The sequence below is a fragment of the Caretta caretta genome, chromosome 6, assembly GCF_965140235.1.
Source record: "Caretta caretta isolate rCarCar2 chromosome 6, rCarCar1.hap1, whole genome shotgun sequence".
Lineage (NCBI taxonomy): Eukaryota > Metazoa > Chordata > Testudines > Cheloniidae > Caretta > Caretta caretta.
In genome coordinates this window covers 80,023,138-80,042,082 of record NC_134211.1, presented here as the reverse complement: position 1 = coordinate 80,042,082, position 18,945 = coordinate 80,023,138, and the positions used below count along the sequence as shown (strand labels likewise).

At 41.7% G+C, this 18,945-nt stretch overlaps 1 long non-coding RNA gene across 1 annotated transcript in view; it reads left to right on the top strand.

Moving 5' to 3' along the window:
• Nucleotides 1-1,517: 1,517 nt before the first annotated feature.
• The window catches only part of LOC125638508 (uncharacterized), a 318,696-nt gene continuing 301,268 nt past the window's right edge, over nt 1,518-18,945 (top strand). Inside the window, exons 1-2 of the long non-coding RNA XR_012668985.1 lie at nt 1,518-1,758; nt 12,516-12,590. This is a non-coding gene — a long non-coding RNA (uncharacterized LOC125638508). The remainder of the gene's footprint in view (nt 1,759-12,515; nt 12,591-18,945) is intronic.

The window sequence follows — 18,945 nt, the reverse complement described above, 5'->3', positions numbered from 1 at the left end:
ATGTTAGCCCCATGCTGCTGCTCACTACTACCCCTGCTACTGCGGACACACTTCCAGTTTGTGTTTGTACATGTACTTGAGCTGGAATTCACATTCCCAGCTCCAAGTGTAGATGTAACCTTAATGGGAGCTGCTTGGAGGATATCCTGACACGGTTTATCATCCCCTTGTCAGCTTGACTGTACACCCTTCCTACCCAATGCCGTCTACCTTGGGGGCTGTGCTGGTTGCAGGCCCATAGGCTGAAGGGAGAAACTGAGAGCAGCTGGTGCCATTGTCATCTCCTGGTTTTCCTTATTCAGTTGAATAAATGTTCAGGATTGCTTGTGACATAGGCTCCTCCAAGTGACATAGCAGATAAAACAAAGTGAAGCTTTAGAGATACAAAAAAGGAGCCCTGTACCTACATACACACAGAGATGGCTACTTGGAAGCATACCTAACCGAGGAACAAGACGTTGTCTGCACCCAGAAACTATAGAGAAGCCCTACAGCTGACAGACTTAGCATTGACTACACAGTACTACACTATCGCAATACCATATCTTCCACCCAAGAACAGTTTTTTAGCCTCATTGTATTGTCCTCACTCCTAAGCAAGTGTCTTGTATTCAAAGTGACCATGTTTATTTTTGTTTTATGCTGGTATGGCCTTCCTGACCCCTGGTATTATAGGATTGGAAGTTACTACCCCTTAATCCTGTTGGAATCTGTTTTTAAGTACCAGTCCTAATTCATAAAACTAATCTTAACTTTCTCAGGAGACAGCCACTTTATATCAGTGGTCTTAAATATAGTTGAATTCTACAGCTGAGACATGCATTTCTAGATCAAATTTACAAACAGCTTTTCAATATCAGCCACCTCCTATCTCCCACCATAGAACAGACACACATATATGTCTTCTTTACAAGGACTTTGGGTGTGATCAGGTGATACTGGACAGCAATAGAATTTCATGATCAAAGATAGGGATTTCTTCACTGACAACAGAAATCAGATTTTATTTTCCGTGTGTATATTACAGCCCAGTGGATGTTAATTTTACATCTAATTTAGAAGAAAAAATAGACCTGCTTAGATGGGAACACAAAGATTAAAAGTCAACAAAATGACAACATAGCTCAGGCTTAAGAAAAAGGGGAAATAACGGGCATGAAGTTAAGGGAATTATTTTACAATATTTGATTAAGGTTTAGAATTTTGTTCGCTCCAGTTATGTGATTGTTCCATGAGATTATTGAGCTGAGAAATATGAGATGGGAAATATTAATGATCCATGAAGAGGTTTTCCCATAAGAAGTAATTCAAAACTAAGTTTGGATACAGATACAGAACCTGGTTTGTAACTGGAATTTTACTTTCTGATTGTTATTTTAAGACACACATTTGTGTTTGTAATTTTCCAGTCAGACGCTAGGTGGAGATATGTTACTTCATATTGCATCTGAGATCATTCAGGACTGAAGTCTCAAACCCCCACTCAAATTAAGAAAGGTACTAATAAAACACCAAGTGAAAATGAACTAATTAGACCAGTCAGATCTTCCTGCAACCGCCCAAAATCTGGCTGTTCAGTAGCTGAGAAAAAGTAAAATTGTTTTAGCTGGATCAAATATTTAATCAGCATAAATGTAGATGCTTTTGACAGACATTTGGGAATGTATGAAGGGAAGACAACAAGAAGACAAAAATGCTATTTATTTCTGTTGTGAACCCTCACCCGGGTCTTCCAGTCATTCCCAGCCCTCTGCATAGGTAAGTAAAACAGATGGCATGTTCTGCAGATAAAGAGTAGCAGCCTACGTACTGTTATGCCATTTTGGCACACAGATGTTTCATCTTGTATTTGCCAGCAAGGCGAGCTTGTGGGGGGATTAGCTACAGATGGCTTGACAGAAAGCAAGGGGGAATGGCGGTAGCCTCATCAGTCAGAATTAGAGTTGTATGAATCTTTCACACTAAGCCCTCAAACTATGAAACTTTGCCACACAAAATTAAACCAGATGAATTTTTGTGCAAAACATTTTTGGGCCTATCAAATCCTTGGATTTCTTTAGCTACATATATATTTTTCAGGTCCTCAATTTTATGTGTGGGTGTTTTCCCCCCCTGAATTTGGCCCCATGGTAGAGTGTCTGGCAGGGAATGAGTGCACAGAACTTTTATCTTGGGGAACCTTGGCAAACCAGGACATGGCTTATGATGTTAGTGAAACTCTTTGTTTTGTTTTGTTTGGTGCCTTTGACATACTGAGCTCTAATGAAAGTGAATCTTAAAGCACAACTCAAAGGGCTGAAGGATGGCCTTGTTATAGCACTGGACAGGGACGTGGGAGATTTGGGTGTAATTCCTGGCTGTGCCATAGGCCCCCTGAGCAAGTCATTTTTGGCTTATCTACATGAACAATTAGTTCACGGGTACATGGGATGTGAATCTACTCTGCACTAGCCTGTGGACCTTGCTGGTATGCACTCACAGTTTGTTAATGCGCTTTGAAAGGGAACTAATCAAAGTGTACAAAAGAGGACTAGAACAAAGAGCTTTAACAAACTGTTAATGAACATCAGCAGGCTAGTGTAGACATGGGCAGTTAGCCTATGTCTACACTAGCACTTGCATCATTAAAACTTTTGTTGCTCAGGGGTGTGCAAAACACCCCCGAATGACGACCATTTTAGCGACAAAAAGCACGGGTGTGGACAGTGCTTCATTGGTGGGAGACGCTCTTCTGGTGATGAAGCTACCACCCCTCACTGGAGGTGGTTTTATTTTGTCAGGAGAACTCTCTCCGAGTGACAAAGAGTGGCTCGACTGCTTACCTTACAACGGTATGGCTGTAGTGGCACGGCTGCCGTTGTAAGGTGCACGGTGTCAACGTTGTCCTAGTCTGCAGCAGGTTAGTGTGGGGTGGGTTCACATGCCCGCTCGCTGCAAATTAAGGCTATGTCTATGCTAGCACTTTTGTTGGTATAACTTACCTTGCTACGGGGTGAGGAAAAAAACCTCCCCACTGAGCGACATAAGTTACACTGACAAAGTGCCAGTGTGGACAGCGCTAGGTTGGTGGGAGATGCTCTGCTGCCAACATAGCTACCGCTGCTCGTTGGAGGTGGTTTAATGCTGTTGACGGGAGAGTTCTCTCTTGTTGTCATAGAGCGGCTTCATGCGTGATCTTACAGCAGCACAGCTGCAGCGGTACAGCTGTGTCACTGTAAGCTCGCTAGTGTAGACCTGTCTTAAATGTTTGCGTAGACAAGTTCTTAATCTCCTTGCCTCAGTATCTGATATTTTGCTTGTATGTTGTGGCTCCCTGTCATCCACCTTTTGACTGCCTTGTCTCGTTAGATTTAAGTTCTTCAGGGCAGAGACTGTCTTCTACTATATGTTTGCACAATGCCTAACAAAGTGGGTTTGATGTTGGTTGGGGACTGTGCATGCTACTACAGTACAGATAGTTAACTACAAGGGTGAAAGACCAAGACCAGAGTAGACAAAGGTATCTGTGAATTGGAATCACTAGATTTTTCTCAGCTCTATTTAATCATCCTCTTAGAGCCCACTGGTCAGATGTGTGTTTCAAGTTAGAGAAGCAGATGGACTGAAGCTTCCCGCAGCTCCCAGTGGCCAGGAGCGATGAACCATGGCCACCGGGAGCTGCGGGCGGCCGTGCCTGTGGGCGGTCAATGTAAAACACAGAGGATTACCCTGACGGACTGTGTGCGGTCCGTGGGCTGCAGGTTGCCCAGCACTGGTACAGAGCTACTGGAAGGATGTTACCTAGCAGATTAAGCCACAATATGCACTGGAGACAGCAAAGGAGAAAGTTAACCCTACCCATTAAATCATCTCAGTTGTTGTACAACTGCTGGGTCTGTGACCAAGATCAGATCTTGACATGTACTTTGAAATGGTGCAGGTGCATACTTATTTTTCTGCTTCTGGATCCTATGTGCCAATCTATTGCTAGTGTAAACCCACTGAAGTAAAGGGGATGAATGTGGACTAATATAGCTGTTACTTTTTAAAAAAAGGCAGGGGGGAATCTTTTTAAAACTCTCTACTGTCTGAGGAAGATGCTATGTTTTCTGAGACATACCTGCCAGGTTTATGGGATATGGGCGGTGGTGAGTGTGGAGTTTGTTCAAGAACAAGGATAACATTCCTTCTTGTCAGGATAATTGAATAAGTTCATTTGGGTCAAAATTGGCTGATATTTGTTATTTTCTAATTAAGTAGGCTTTGAGCAGTTTAAAACAGTGCTTAAAAGAAGGAACTCTCTTTGCCCAAGTATTATCTCTGTTGTTCTTTCTCCCATGGCTAGCTCCAACAATGGCCTAAGGACTATTAGAGATCATCCACTAGGGCCACATCATTTACTGTATATGTCCTGTATATGCCCTGTCCTGGATGTACATCCATTCAAAAACATGTACAATCTAACTAGTAATAAGGGCTAAAGAATTAACTTGAATAGCACAGAGTAGGGGCCATAGACTGTTAAATGAACCAGCTGGGTCCAGCTTGATACAATATACAAATGACTGAACAGAAACGGTCATTTGCATATAGAGCTTTATGGAAAAAATATGCAATGCTGGTAAAAATGATTTTAAAACTCATGTGTAGTTTTTCCTGTAAAAACATTTATTTAAAGTGTCTGCTTATAAATGTTACTCATTTCTATTCCAGGCCTATTATAGACCAGACAGATGTTTCAGGATACGCCACTAATCACCATAGAGTTTGGGACCCAAGAACAGGAGATCCAGTAGGACTGGGAGGCTTTAGGGGATACAATTTTGTGTGTGTTTGGGTGGTGGGAGGTTGGAGCAGCAGACCACAGAAGAAACTCCACAGACTCAGGAAGGAGATATAAAATCAATCCTATATTACAATTAATCTCTGTAAGTGCTGAACCTGGGAAACCCGTAGGTTTCATGAGACCAATACACACAAAACACTAGAGCCAAATTCTGACTTGGCCTATGCATCTGTTGAGGGTCATAAGGGTAGTAAATGTCCTTCTTTATCCCAGGCTTCCCAGGCCAGGGGTCCAGGTGTGCAGGAGTTAGGAGGTGCTAAATTCTCACTTCTGTCCTCACCAAGCAGATGGACAGGGAATGGTTATATCCTTGGATCCTCCCTCCCAATAAACCAGCTAACAAGCTGAGCCAACAGAGAGGGGAAGCAGAGAGTAGTGGTAATTTTGCTGTCTAAATGGGTAGTAATTTGCTGCTGAGGAATGATTCCTTTTCTGTGCTGTCCCACCCGCTGGGCTTGTGACACAACAACAAAGTAGTTCTGAGTGTCTGCTGAGTAGAGTTCTTGTGCTCCTGAAACAAATTTGGAAAATTTGTTTGGAAGGTTATTGCACCTTGCTTTTCCATTCCCACTAGATGAACGAAATCCTGTTATATTACAAGTTACCCTGGTTGTAACAATTGCTGTGCTTACTTGAAAGTGGAGTCTTATCATTGCTAGAGATGGGCTCAAACCAACCCCCAAATCCAACTCCCATGGACCCTCAATCTGAATATTTATGCACACATAGTGATCAATAAAAACTACACATTCCTACAGAAAATTGCACATTCATAGATAAACCAAATAAAATACCATTTCTTTTCTATACTAAACTTACTATTAAATAGTAATCTTATTTCCTGATTTGTTTTTTTCAGAAATGCTGAGCACTCTCAGCTCCCATTGACTTCAGGGGCAGCTCAGCAATTCTAACAATCCAAGGCACTTATGCTTTGGTATAAGAACATACTAAATCTGAAACATCTTTTCATCCAGATTTAGAATTTTGTCCAGCATCTGTTTCCATTGGCCCAAGTCCTCATTCCCATTCTATGTTTTTCATGTGGCTCTGAGGGTGCAAAGGGGATGAAAAAACTGGTTTTAATCAAGAGGCTGGGGATTTCCCCTTGTGTAGGGTGGTATAAAGCTAGTATAGCTGGCTTTGTGCTCCCCTGCCCTTTGTCTCCCAAGGACAGGGCATTCTAGAGGTGAGACGAGATGTGGTGGAGTGCATGGCACTCCAACGTTTCTGGGCTGGCACAATGCTCCCTAGAGGACCATTAATGGCCAACAGCCCTGAGGATACTCTAAGTTGCATTAGAAGTTGAACCAGTCCCTAGCTGGCCCCAGGTCTGAGGTAGGTGGAGACGGGACTTTCAGGTAGCGTAATACCATTGTCCTCACTCTTTAGGTGTGGCACTGAGTATATCTGAGCCAGACACAATGACTTGGCCTTTGATATTTTTCAACAACGTATTGGAAAAATGTAGTCTTTTAATAAAAAGCCTCAGCATCCTTTAATAGAACGAATCTGTTAATACCACTGATTATGCTCAATGATGACATGATTAGTCCCTTGAATTCAAACTTTTTTCTTTTTTAACTGAAGTTTTTTTTTATAATTAGTTTTCTATAGTAAATACATTTTCCTTGACTTAACATAATCTTTGGTTTTAACAAAAATCAGGGGGTTTTGCCTATTTATTTTACCTAGCACTTCAATATCTGACAAGGTTAATGCTTGATGCTAATTATTTTTTGATGTGAGCATAACCTTGTACTAAATTTGCTTTCATGCAGAAACACTCTTCCGCACTAGCCTGTGTTTTCTGAAATCTGGAAAATAAAACTCTCAGTCTTTTGAATTATTATAATCCATTGTCATAAAGCTAATCTCTCTCGTTCGTGTATGGCATCTGCAGAACAATATTTTATAGGTGCGACTGTAGATCCATGTGGTGGGGTATACAAACCCCTCACTGAGCTTGAAAGGGTTCAAGGACAGTGCTGTTTCCAGGTAGCTCTCCCACCCTGCAGAGCATACGTCAACTGGAAACATGATTGAAAAGGGAGCAACCCAGCTCAGAAGGGGAGACTGGGGAGAAAGACAGACCTACTCTGAAGGCTCCTGACAAAGGGGCCGGAGAAGCATCCCAGGACTATATGCTGAGCCTGGCTGGGTTGATGGTTTGATTTCTTTTTTTTTCCTAAGGGGAACTCAGAGGGCCCCCTTGGAGGCCACAGGCTGCTGACCCTCCTAAGGCCCTGGATGGGAGCCTGCTTGAGAGGGCAAGCCAAGATTCCCCTACCATTGCCTCCACTACTGGGTGGGTGCTAACCATTAGGCGACCCAGCCCACCAAGGACCATATTACAGTCCATAAACTATTTCAAGGCCTCCTCTGTGAGGTGGATATAATCAAATTCACCTTTGAATCAATATTTCAGGCACTGCGTTATGATGTGTTTGACGGCTTGGATGGCCTCACTGCAGTTGCACAAAGGGGAGTCTTTGATTTTCCACTTGTGCATCAGGTAGCTCCATCTTCCATGGTTTCTTTGGATGCAGATCAGTGTGATCTAAAGACAGTTTGTCAGGGTCAAAACTGGGAGGGCAGCTTATTGGGTCAGTGATAATGTGCTTGTTTGGAATGGTGGATGAGGTCCAGACACTGCCATTCCCTGCCAGATCCAAAGACATGAGGTGGTTGCATGTGATCCATAGTGGTTTTTGCAATTTCAGGCATTGTTGGGGTACGTTGTCCATAAACTGACAGATGGAAGTTCTGGGTAGTCTTCAGCATGTTTAAGTTCTTGTTCTGTGGCTATATATCAATGTTTGCTAATACAGAAAACCATGGTGGATTTTACTGCCATCGCTCACTATCTGAGTCTTCTGTGGTGCATGGTATCATTTACAAAATTATGCTGTGATACTATTACTGCAAAATTGCTATTTATCCATCTTAACAATCATTGCCAAAAGCACAAATGGGCCAAATTCTACCCTTAGATCCTTACAAACAAAGCTTTGAAAGCTTACAAACAAAGCTCTGTCAAATTTTGTGATGCTGACAACATCTGAAGTTACATTTCATAATTCCACCTCTTGGACATCTGTGTTTGTGGATCAACCAAAAGAAGTAAGGTTGCACTAAAAGTTGGATTTGTTTCCAATCACCATGCTGTCTCGTGAAACATCCAGATCTGGAGGCAATTTAGTGAGCAGAAATTGCTGCCCATCCTCTGCTGGAATATTTTTGGCATAAACATCTGAAGAGCTATGTAGTTAACAGGGAGCTATCTGACTGCATGAGTTTTTACACATCTGCCAGCTAAATAAAAGATCCAAGGGCTAAATCTAGCATTCAGAGACATCATGTGGATTTGTGACACTTCATGGAAGACTGTGTCCAGATGGTGACAAACAGATTACACTTCTTCATACATACAGAGACTCTTATACAATATATTCCATAATCATCTTCTTCATTTTAAACAAATGTTTCAGAAATTCATTTGTTAGAGAACATGAATGAATGGAAATTTTTTATAGTAATGGTTCTCAAGCTGTGATCTATGGACTATGCTCATTCTTTCAAGTCCCTTGTGCTATGGGGCTCATGAAGGATTAGGAGATAGGGAGCAGAAATAGTCTAAAGCCCAGATCTTCAAAGGTATTTAGGTTCCTAACTTCTATTGGTTTCAGTGGGAGTTAGAAACCCAAGTATCTTTGAGGATCTGGGCTTGTAAGACGTTTCCTTACAAAATGGTCTTCAGATTGCAAAAATTGGAGAACCATTGTTTCATAGTGAAGGACATAAATCCATACCGTGTAGAGGTCAAGCACAGGAATTTATTACATACAGTACTGATGGAGTGTTACCTTGCTTATTAGGCTCAGAGACACTGTCAATCAATTGATTACAATGGAATATATGGATTTTCCATGGGCGGAGGAAAGTGACGGGGTAGGCAGTCCCATACCCCTGGATAGGTTTAGCTGCAAGACATGATAGCACAGTAGCCAATGGTCAAAAGGTTACATAATGTCTCCACCCATGGTCTCAAGGTAACAAATTAACATTTAACATTTAATTAGTACTTTAATAAATGTATTAGTATAAAATATATGTTGAATTCTGATTTGGGGTCCATAGGAATGAAGTAGCTCCTTTGATTGTTCAACAGATACATATCTAGGGGTAAAGCAAAGAAACGGTGAAAGTATATGGCAATAAAGATTGTCTTTCAAGTTGCTTATTTGTGTTTTAAGGCAGGAATTGGTCCCTGGGAAAGGGAGGTGGGAGGAGGCCATATCTTATACTGATATGCTTGAACCTTTCATAAACTCAAGGTTGGATGTGTGGGAAGAACATCTCCCTACAGAAGAAACTAACACAACAGAAACAGGGCTTCTTTGTTCTATTTGCAACTTTGAATAAGACACAATTATTGCCCCCAACGTCTGGCGTTTTGCTGACAACGCATATTTTAGCAAAAGCAAGGTTATCTTTGGTTATTCTGCTTTCTCTTAGCTAATTCCTATTTGCTAGGCCTCTGAACTCTCGACCAAACTCTGGACTTTGGGCCTGTACACAAATCCATATACCAGGTTATTACATCAGCAATGGATTTTAACCCTTCACACAGTAAATATACTATACTATATAATGGTTAGTACTATTGCATTGCTTCAGTATTCTGGGATTCCAATATAAATAAATAGGATAAGAAATAGGAATCATTTATAATTCTGACATCTATCCTGCATGCATACCCCATTTTAAATAACAAAATTAATTGTTTTTTAATAGTCAAGAAATATTACAAAGAAATTATAAGCCCACTTACAACTATTGCCTCTCCAATTTATACATTTCTAAATTCAGAACTCTTGAGTAGATTCCATACAATTATATCAGTATAGAAGATACAGTGCATGGTCTTCCATACCCTCCAGCCCAAAATGGAAATTGTCATGAGAATTTAAATTGAAAACCCCTCATAATTTTTTGTTGGTTTTCAATAACTCAAAAAAAAAAAAAAAAAAAAAAAGAGCTTGTTTTAGGGGTTTTGTGTTTTCAGTGAAAACCCAAAATTTCCATGGAAAATTCCAATGAAAATAATTTTCCACCAACAAAAATCAAAATAGCTGTTTCAATCAGTTCTACAGTTCAAGTGATGTCTGTGGCTACTAATTTCCATGATATTTATGCTTATATAAATAAAAGGATATGAGGCCATCACAAGCACAGCCACAAATTTCTCCATGAGAAAAACAAATATTAGAACAGAATTTTGATAAAGCTGGCAACTTTTTTCAGTGCACAGAGCTCATTTCTTGCAAAATCCTTAAAGGCTACTATATCATCCAGAAAGAAAAGGAGGACTTGTGGCACCTTAGAGACTAACCAATTTATTTGAGCATGAGCTTTCGTGAGCTACAGCTCACTTTGCTTATGCTCAAATAAATTGGTTAGTCTCTAAGGTGCCACAAGTCCTCCTTTTCTTTTTGCGAATACAGACTAACACGGCTGTTACTCTGAAATATATCATCCAGGGCAGCAGTTCTCAACCATTTTTCGTTTGCGGACCCCTAAAAAATTTCAAATGGAGATGCGGACCCCTTTGGAAATCTATTGTCTATATATATAGTTGAATTCTGTTCAGTCAGTTTTCAGTGTAAGTCTTTCACAGACAGAGTCCATGGACCCTGCAGGGATCCAAGGATCATAGGTTGAGAACCACTGATCCAGGCCTCTTCCTTCTTAGTTTCCTGATGACTTGATATTACTCCCCACCCCCCCTTCCCCCTATGGAAGCTTCAGTGCATTCAGAGACCCAGAAGAGGTGAGTTATCAAGCATATTTCTTTCAATTTTGCTAATCAAGAAATCCTGCCTTTGACCCCTTCCACAATATGTTTTAAGAAAATCCTTCCTCTTCTACCTCACTTGGCCCAGATCCAGAAGGAACAAGATGGTATTTCCACATGAAGGTTTTTCCCATGGTTCTAACTATTGCTATTAGGAGTATTATTTGTTGTTTGTTTTATTGTGGTTGTGTCCAGAGACCCCAGTCTGGATCAGGACTCACTGATGTAGGAAGATGCGGTCCCTGACCCATTGAGCTTACAAACTAAATAGACTAGTGTAGCAGGGTGCTGGTGCAAAAGCATCTAATTAGCCCCTGCCCAGTCAGCTCCAATCAAGGGAAACAGATTGGGACTGATGGAAAAGGTCTGGTGTTGGCCTGAGGATTGGCAACACCTGCTGGCCTGACAAGCCAAGGGCTATAAAGGCTGGGAGGGAGCCAGAAGGCTAGGGGTGAGGACAGCCAGGGAGCAGTAGGTCAGGGAACTGGAGGTCTCCTAGCTGAAGGCTGGCTCTGTCTGGAAAGGAGGAGATTAATCCTGTAAAACTTGTACTTAGAGGGACACCGGTAGTGGGATGAAGTTAAGTTAATAAAGACACGGGTGTTGCACAACCATGAAGCCTCTTTGAGCCTTATTGGGGAGGGCAAGCGGGCCCCAGAAGAGGGGCGGGTCGTGGACCCTGTTACAACAAGATAAAAAACAAACTAGGAAAAATGTCTGTAGTGATGTTAGGCACACATCTTGGTGGCTACTTCCTACACAACCAAAACAGAACATCTCCCCTTCTTCCTCACCTAGCCAGCTGACCCAACTAACATACTCTACCATGGCTGTCCCAAAGTATTCTCCTTTCACCCTGCCTACCCCATAGCATAGAGTCAGGGCTGTAAAAATCAGTTAATTAGAAGATGCTTGTGTAGGGAGTTACTGAAAGTGTTTTAAGGCAGTCCTGGTCCTCAGTGCTCTCTCTTCTGTGTGAATGAAGAGGTGCTGTGGCCCTGGCAGGGGCTTGGATGAGGCATGGATTCTTTCTCCAAATATTTTTGCGATGACATAGTCTACAGGCCAAATGTAGAAGTGCTGTGTATGAAACACATTGGTAAATGAATGTAAGGTTTGAATTTGTTTAAGAGTGTATATGAGTGGTTCTTTAAACAGGAGGAACTTGAAGAGGGTGTGAGGAGAGTTAAGGGGTCTATTTGTCTTGTAACTCCTTAGTGTATAAAGTCGCTAGTATAGACACCTGAAGATTCATCTCTGCTTTTGGTCCTGTGCCTCAGGGCCTGAAAGGGTGAATGAATGTTTACATTTGGGCTCAGGGAGTGTAATCTTCCATTTTATAGGGCTTTTGTGCACTTTTTTTGCATGCAGATGGTCATCTTTAATGCCCAGCTCCAAAAGTCTTGTAATCAAGTTTCCATGACGACAAAAGAACCACTAGAGTTTAGCAGGGTTTCTTTTCACCAGTCTATCACTGTCAGATCTTATTTGGCTTTCCAGAAACTCTTTATATTTCAACAAGACCATGTTACTAGTGGCTTTGCTCTATCATAGTTTATTCTAATGTAATTATCTCTGGCAGCCTGCTGCTCTGAGATTTCTTTGAGTTCTTCCAAACGTGTGAGTTTCTGTGAAATTCCTTTTGCTGTTTCCTCCACCAAGGGGAGTATGATCTGTCAGTCACCCTGTCTAGTCATTTATTTCTTTGATTGTCAAATGTTCTGCATGCTCGCAGTCTAGCTGTGCAGGCAGTGTGTGATGGGTAAGTGCTTGTGGCATGGAGTCACAAGTATGTAAGAAGTGACATCTTATCTTTGTTTTGTTTCTTCTCAGTTGGCACCACAAGCTGCTCTAGAGGCCAAGACACTTGCAGCTCAACAGCAGCTTCTGATTCTGGGTCCACAAAAGGTACAGTGGGAGGATTTTTCCATTCTTAGCAATGCGAACAACATCCTTTGCTGCTGCTTCTATCTCCATCCTACATCCAGACTCAGAAGTATGTTTATTTCTCAAACATGCCAATTAGATTTACCAGGCTCATTTCCATTATGTGCTGTAAAGAAATGACCAGGCAGTCTTTGCTCAAGTTAAATAGCTCAGAATGAAGACACAAAAACGTGTAAGGAGAAACACATACAAAATCTTATGTTTAAGTTAAACACTGATAGGCCAAAATGCAGGTCTGGAAACTCTGCCACCAGCCAGATCTGCACGTTTTAATCTTCAAAAATACAAAGGCAAAATTTGGGGACTCTAATTTTTCAAGGCTCTAACACCATACTGAGGTCCAGCAACATTTTTTAGCAATGTCTTGATGAACTATCATAATAGTCCTTATTTTGCCAATTGTTAAGCATTTTTTATAATTTCATTGGTTTTACAGTAGTGCCAATCAAGTGCCAAACACTTTCACACATCTAGGAAGACTGACTCCCTACCACGAAGAGCTCGTAATCTGGAAGTGGGCAAATACTGTAATCGCTGGTGACCATTTGTTTGAATTTGTGAACTAATTCACTTTGACTATGTTCACTTTTCCTTTCCTTGAACATTCTAGAAAATAAGACTGGGGATTACTGAAAGCAACATTCACTGAGACAGCAAGGTTTAAGTGAATATTTCAGAATGATTGTAGACAGTGAATTTCAAATTTTAAAACCTAAGGTCTGATGGTATACCAAGCTTCTGAACAGTATGCTTATGTGACAAATCAGCTTGAATAAGGCTCACATTAAACAGTTTCAGAAATCTACAGGCTAAAATATGTTTACAAAAGACATTACTTGAATAACTTTTAATAAAAAATCATGTAAATCATGATTTGTTGGTGGATAATTTGCCAACAGGAAAAAGGCAAAATTCAGTGAATAATTTGTTTACTGTGAATAGTCTGCCCAGGTCTAATCTTTAACAAATGGGAACTTACTGTCAGAATTTAGAACTCTAGTCAATCCAGGTTAAGGGCCTTTTACTTACAACTGATGATCACTCCATTTTTTGCTAATATATAATCTTCCTTTCCTTTTCAAATTTTAGGAACAAGAAGTTACAGTGAAATTACAGACTCACCTAAGTACACATTACCCTGTGAGCACATTTTTTATATGGGTTGAGTGATAATACAAAGCTTCACAAAACTAAATTTAATGCTCAAGAAAGCTGCTGCATTGACTATTCTGCAAACTGAAGTTCTCAATTCATCCTTAATTCTTTTATGGCAAGAAGCCTTATTGAGGGCTCAGGAACAAACCATCCCGAAGTGCAGAAAGAATAGCAAATATGGCAGGCGACGAGCTTGGCTTAACAGTGAAATCTCTGGCGAGCTTAAACTCAAAAAGGAAGCTTACAAGAAGTGGAAATTTGGACAGATGACTAGGGAGGAGTATAAAGATATTGCTAGAGCATGCAGAGGTATAATCAGGAAGGCCAAGGCACAATTGGAGTTGCAGCTAGTAAGGGATGTGAAGGGTAACGAAGGGTTTCTACACATATGTTATCAACAAGAAGAAGGTCAGGGAAAGTGTGGGACCCTTACTGATTGGGGAAGGCAACATAGTGACAGATGATGTGGAAAAAGCTGAAGTACTGAATGCTCCCAGACTGCTGCACTGGACAACACAGTATGGGGAGGATGTGACCACCCCTCAGTGGTAAAAGAACAGGTTAAGGACTATTTATAAAAGCTGGACATGCACAAGTCCATCGGGCCAGATGCTCTGCATCCAAGGGTGCTGAGGGAGTTGGCTGATGTGATTGCAGAGTCATTGGCCATTGTCTTCGAAAATTCATGGTGATCTGGGGAGGTCCTAGATGATTGGAGAAGGCCAATATAGTGCCCATATTTTAAAAAGGGAAGAAAGAGAACCCGGGGAACTACAGACCGGTCAACCTTACTTCAGTCCCTGGCAAAATCATGGAACAGGTCCTCAAGGAATCCATTTTGAAGCACTTGGAGGAGAGGAAGCTGACCAGGAACAGTCAACATGGATTCACAAAGGCCAAGTCATGCCTGACCAACCTGATTGCCTTTATGATGAGATAACTGGCTCTGTGGATATGGAGAAAGTGGTGGATGTGATATATCTTGACTTTAGCAAAGATTTTGATATGGTCTCCCACAGTATTCTTGCCAGCAAGTTAAAGAAGTATGGATTAGATGAATAGACTATAAGGTGAAGAGAAAACTAGCTAGATTGCGGGCTCAACGGGTAGTGATCAACTGCTCGATGTCTAGTTGGCAGCCAGTATCAAGCGGAGTGCCCCAAGGATCGGGCCTGGGGCTGGTTTTGTTCAACATCTTTATTAATGATCTGGATTATAGGATGAATTGTACCCTCAGCAAGTTTGCAGATGACACTAAGCTGTGGGGAGAGGTAGATACTCTGGAGGGTAGGGATAGGGTCCAGAGTGACCTAAACAAATTGGAGGATTGGGCCAAAAGAAATCTGATGAGGTTCAACAAGGACAAGTGCAGAGTCCTGCACTTAGGAAGGAAGAATCCCATGCACAGCTAAAGGCTGGAGACTGACTGGCTAAACAGCAGTTCTTCAGAAAAGGACATGGAGATTACAGTGGATGAGAAGCTGGGTATGAGTCAGCAGTGTGCCCTTGTTGCCAAGAAGGCTAACGGCATTTTGGTCTGTATAAGTAGGAGTATTGCCAACGGATTGAGGGAAGTGATTATTCCACTCTATTCAGCACTGGTGAGGCCACACCTGGAGTATTGCTTCCAGTTTTGGGCCCCCCACTACAGAAAGGATGTGGACAAATTGGAGAGAGTCCAGCAGAGGGCAATGAAAATGATTAGGGGGCTGGGGCACATGACTTACGAGGAGAGGCTGAGGGAACTGGGCTTGTTTAGTCTGAAGAAGAGAAGAGTGAGGGGAGATTTGATAGCAGCTTTCAACTACCTGAAGGGGGTTCCAGGCTGTTCTCAGTGGTGGCAGATGGCAGAACAAGGAACAATGGTCTCAAGTTGCAGTAAGGGAGGTCTAGGTTGGATATTAGGAAACACTATTTCACTAGGAGGGTGGTGAAGCAGTGGAATGGGTTAGGGAGGTGGTGAAATCTCCATCCTTAGAGGTTTTTAAGGCCCGGCTTGACAAGGCCCTGGCTGGGATAATTTAGTTGGTGTTGGTCCTGCTTTGAGCAGGGGATTGGACTAGATGACCTCCTGAGGTCTCTTCCAACCCTAAAATTCTATGATTCTATTCTATGATTCTATGGAAAAACATTTACCACACTGTCCTGCCAATGTGCCTTAACTCTGATTTGAAGGGATTGCTACTTGGACTCTGTCTACTCTAGGGAAAAAATCCCACTGCGACTAACACCATTTCATTGTAGTGTCCACAGGCTTCAGTTTGCTAAAATGGTGGCCTGCCTATGCTAAGGAATGCAGCATTGGGAAATTTTGCAAAAGTCTGACGTGTAGACAGGACATAGGAGTGAGAAGAGAATTAAATTAATATGCTTATTTAGCCCTTGTTGTCTTTACTTTGACAACAAGTGTGCTAGTCAATGGCACTTGCACTGTGCCATTTGTGTGAAATTTACAAATCTCCAGTGGGAACTGCACTGGGATCACCAACTCTTAATCTAGGACTGTTAAATTGTCAGAGGGTTACAATTTTCCATCTCTATCAACCTGGGCTAGTTTCAAACTGGGTACTTGAAGGCACAATACTTCAGCGTTTATTATTTATCCTCTGAGTCAGCTGGGCACTTTGTGAAGACTTGAGACCTAACAGTACTGCCTGCAAGTGATATATTTTCATTAGTCCTGTTTTATTTAACAGCTGCCTCTGAAATTGTTGACCAACAGATGGTCTTAAATTCCTTGTAGGACTCCTGTGCTCTACTCTAGTCTCGTATCCTATATTTTTGATTTAAATAAGCAGTGCAGGTTGTTCTTAATGTTCCTTTGACTTTGTTTAGTTTCAATTTTTTTCTGAGTCCTGCAAGAGGCCTTTAGTTTTTCAGTTTCTATATGTAGTCACTCTGTAACATTTTCAGTAAGCTATCACCGTTATGCCAATGATACACAGCTTTACCACTGGCTCCTTGCATAGGCTTTTGAATACAAACACATTGCCTTTATAAGAAATGTCTTTTGCATCTCAGCATCTTCCCAAACAAATATTATATTTTGCTCTCCATACTTGATCAGTTCTTTCCCTAATAAAGAATGTTTCATGTGATTAGAATTTGGGAGGTGCTTTACAGTCAAATCTGAGCACTGAAACTGGTTTTAATCAGACAGACAGGAAAACATGTCTCTATTCCCCTAGAATATTGGAAAGAAAAGATAGATATGAACCCTGTGATCAGCATCAGGCCTCAGCTTCTGATGAGTGGTGTAGGTGATACAACACATATTGTATTGCTGCCTGGGTGGGAGGAGATGAAACTACTGCCATTTAGAAAGCATCACTCAGCAAGGTATAAATGAAGTATGAAATAAAAACTCCCTACCCACTCAGTGCACAGACAGAAAACAGGATTTTACAGGCACTGCTGTGATATGCTGTTTGTTGTAATATTAACCTCACACAGAGTGCCCCAAGTTTTACAGTGTCAGGCAAAAAGGGAAAAGATTTCTTGTTAGGTTTCTCCTCCTAATTCCCTCTTTTCACCAAGCAGCAAAACCTGCTGCTTCATTTAGTAGCCCGTGATATTTGCCTAGGTAGAACAGAACAGGAGGTGAGCTGGAAAAATGGTAAGAGGATATTGTGCTAAGAGGAATTATGCACTTAGAACTTAGTAGGGCAATTTGGAGTGAATTTAAGTACTAAAAATAAATAAAAATTGAGAGAACACTGGATGTGACTGCTGACTCAGAAACATTTATTATCCTGTCTTTATTGAGTTGTAGCACAATCTGGTAATGTGGAAGGTGAGAACCATAGGTAGAAAATATGCAACCCACATTTTAAATTCATTAGCATTAGGGAGTCCTAATCTATGTTGTTAGGTATTTTATACAATACGTTAGCAATCCTTGGGTTGACCAAACGTTGTCAATCTCAGATTATGGCCCCATGTTTGCCCTTGTAGAATAAGATGAACAGATCTGCCACCCAGGTCCTTGTGGGAATCCTGCTCAATATTTGCAAGCCCTAAATTGGTCTCCTTGCAGCCTCCTTTTCATTTGGCTGGATATGTTCAGTCTTTGAACTAGATCCTAAGCTTCACTGAACTCAGTGGAGCCTGGCCAGTTTATACCAGGAGAAGATCTGTCCCCTTATCTATAAGACATACATACCCTCCTTCCCACACCTGTGCAACAAGTGTCAAGTTACTTAGTCTCTCAGCTCCTCAGTTCTTCCCCTGTAAAATGGGGAGATAATAGCACTTCTTAACCTCCTGACTGTTGTGAGGATAAATATATTAAACACCACAAAGGGCTCAGATACTGTGGTAATGGGGGCTGCATAAGTACCCAAGATAAATCCCAAATGAGGCCCGACAAGGGTCTTGTAGGGTTTTTCACATAGTTCCACCGTGTAACTACAGTGAATGTAACTAACCAATTTAACCAATGTAACTAACCAATTTACTCCAAACAAATTATGCTTAGCTGCTGAAGTGAGCAGTAGTAAGACTGAAGTAAGCTTACTTACTAACGTAGTAAGGCTGAAGTAAGATATGAAGCCTTCCTTACCTCTTGTGTTCCTGTGCAAGGGTCAGCCACAATTGCAATAAGCACAAGGATTGTATGGGACTAGCGTCCCTAACTTTGACACTGGTCAAAAAGCTAAGCAGACACAGTGAAGGAGAGCACACTGCATCATATTAAGGGATGTAGCATCAGCCATTAATCCTGCATGCCTGAGAGCTCTAGGAAGGCAGGATAGACTTCTGTGATGAGGCATAGAAACCCCACACTGAGTCAGGGAAGAGAGAGGTTAATGGAAACAGTTGCAGTCATCTCCATCCTGCAAGCCCTGTCAGAGGTGTCAGGCCTGTAGGGAAGGCTCTCTGTCATCTGGAAGGAATGAAAAAGAGGCAGCAGGTTTCAGAGAACTGGCTGCTCTTGCAGAGTGGAGGTCGGGAGGGAACTAAGCCAGAGACATGCTCTCCAGGCCTCCTTGAGGGAGAAGGAAGGCCTCATGCTGGCCCTCCACATAACATTTCTGTCTAAGTTTTCAGTGTGGGTTCAATGGTGCATTAGTCGTTTGGTGGTACACTGCAAAGTGTGAATACCACTCATTCTGAATAAACAACACAGACATGCAAACTTACATGTAGGGTAGGTCTACAC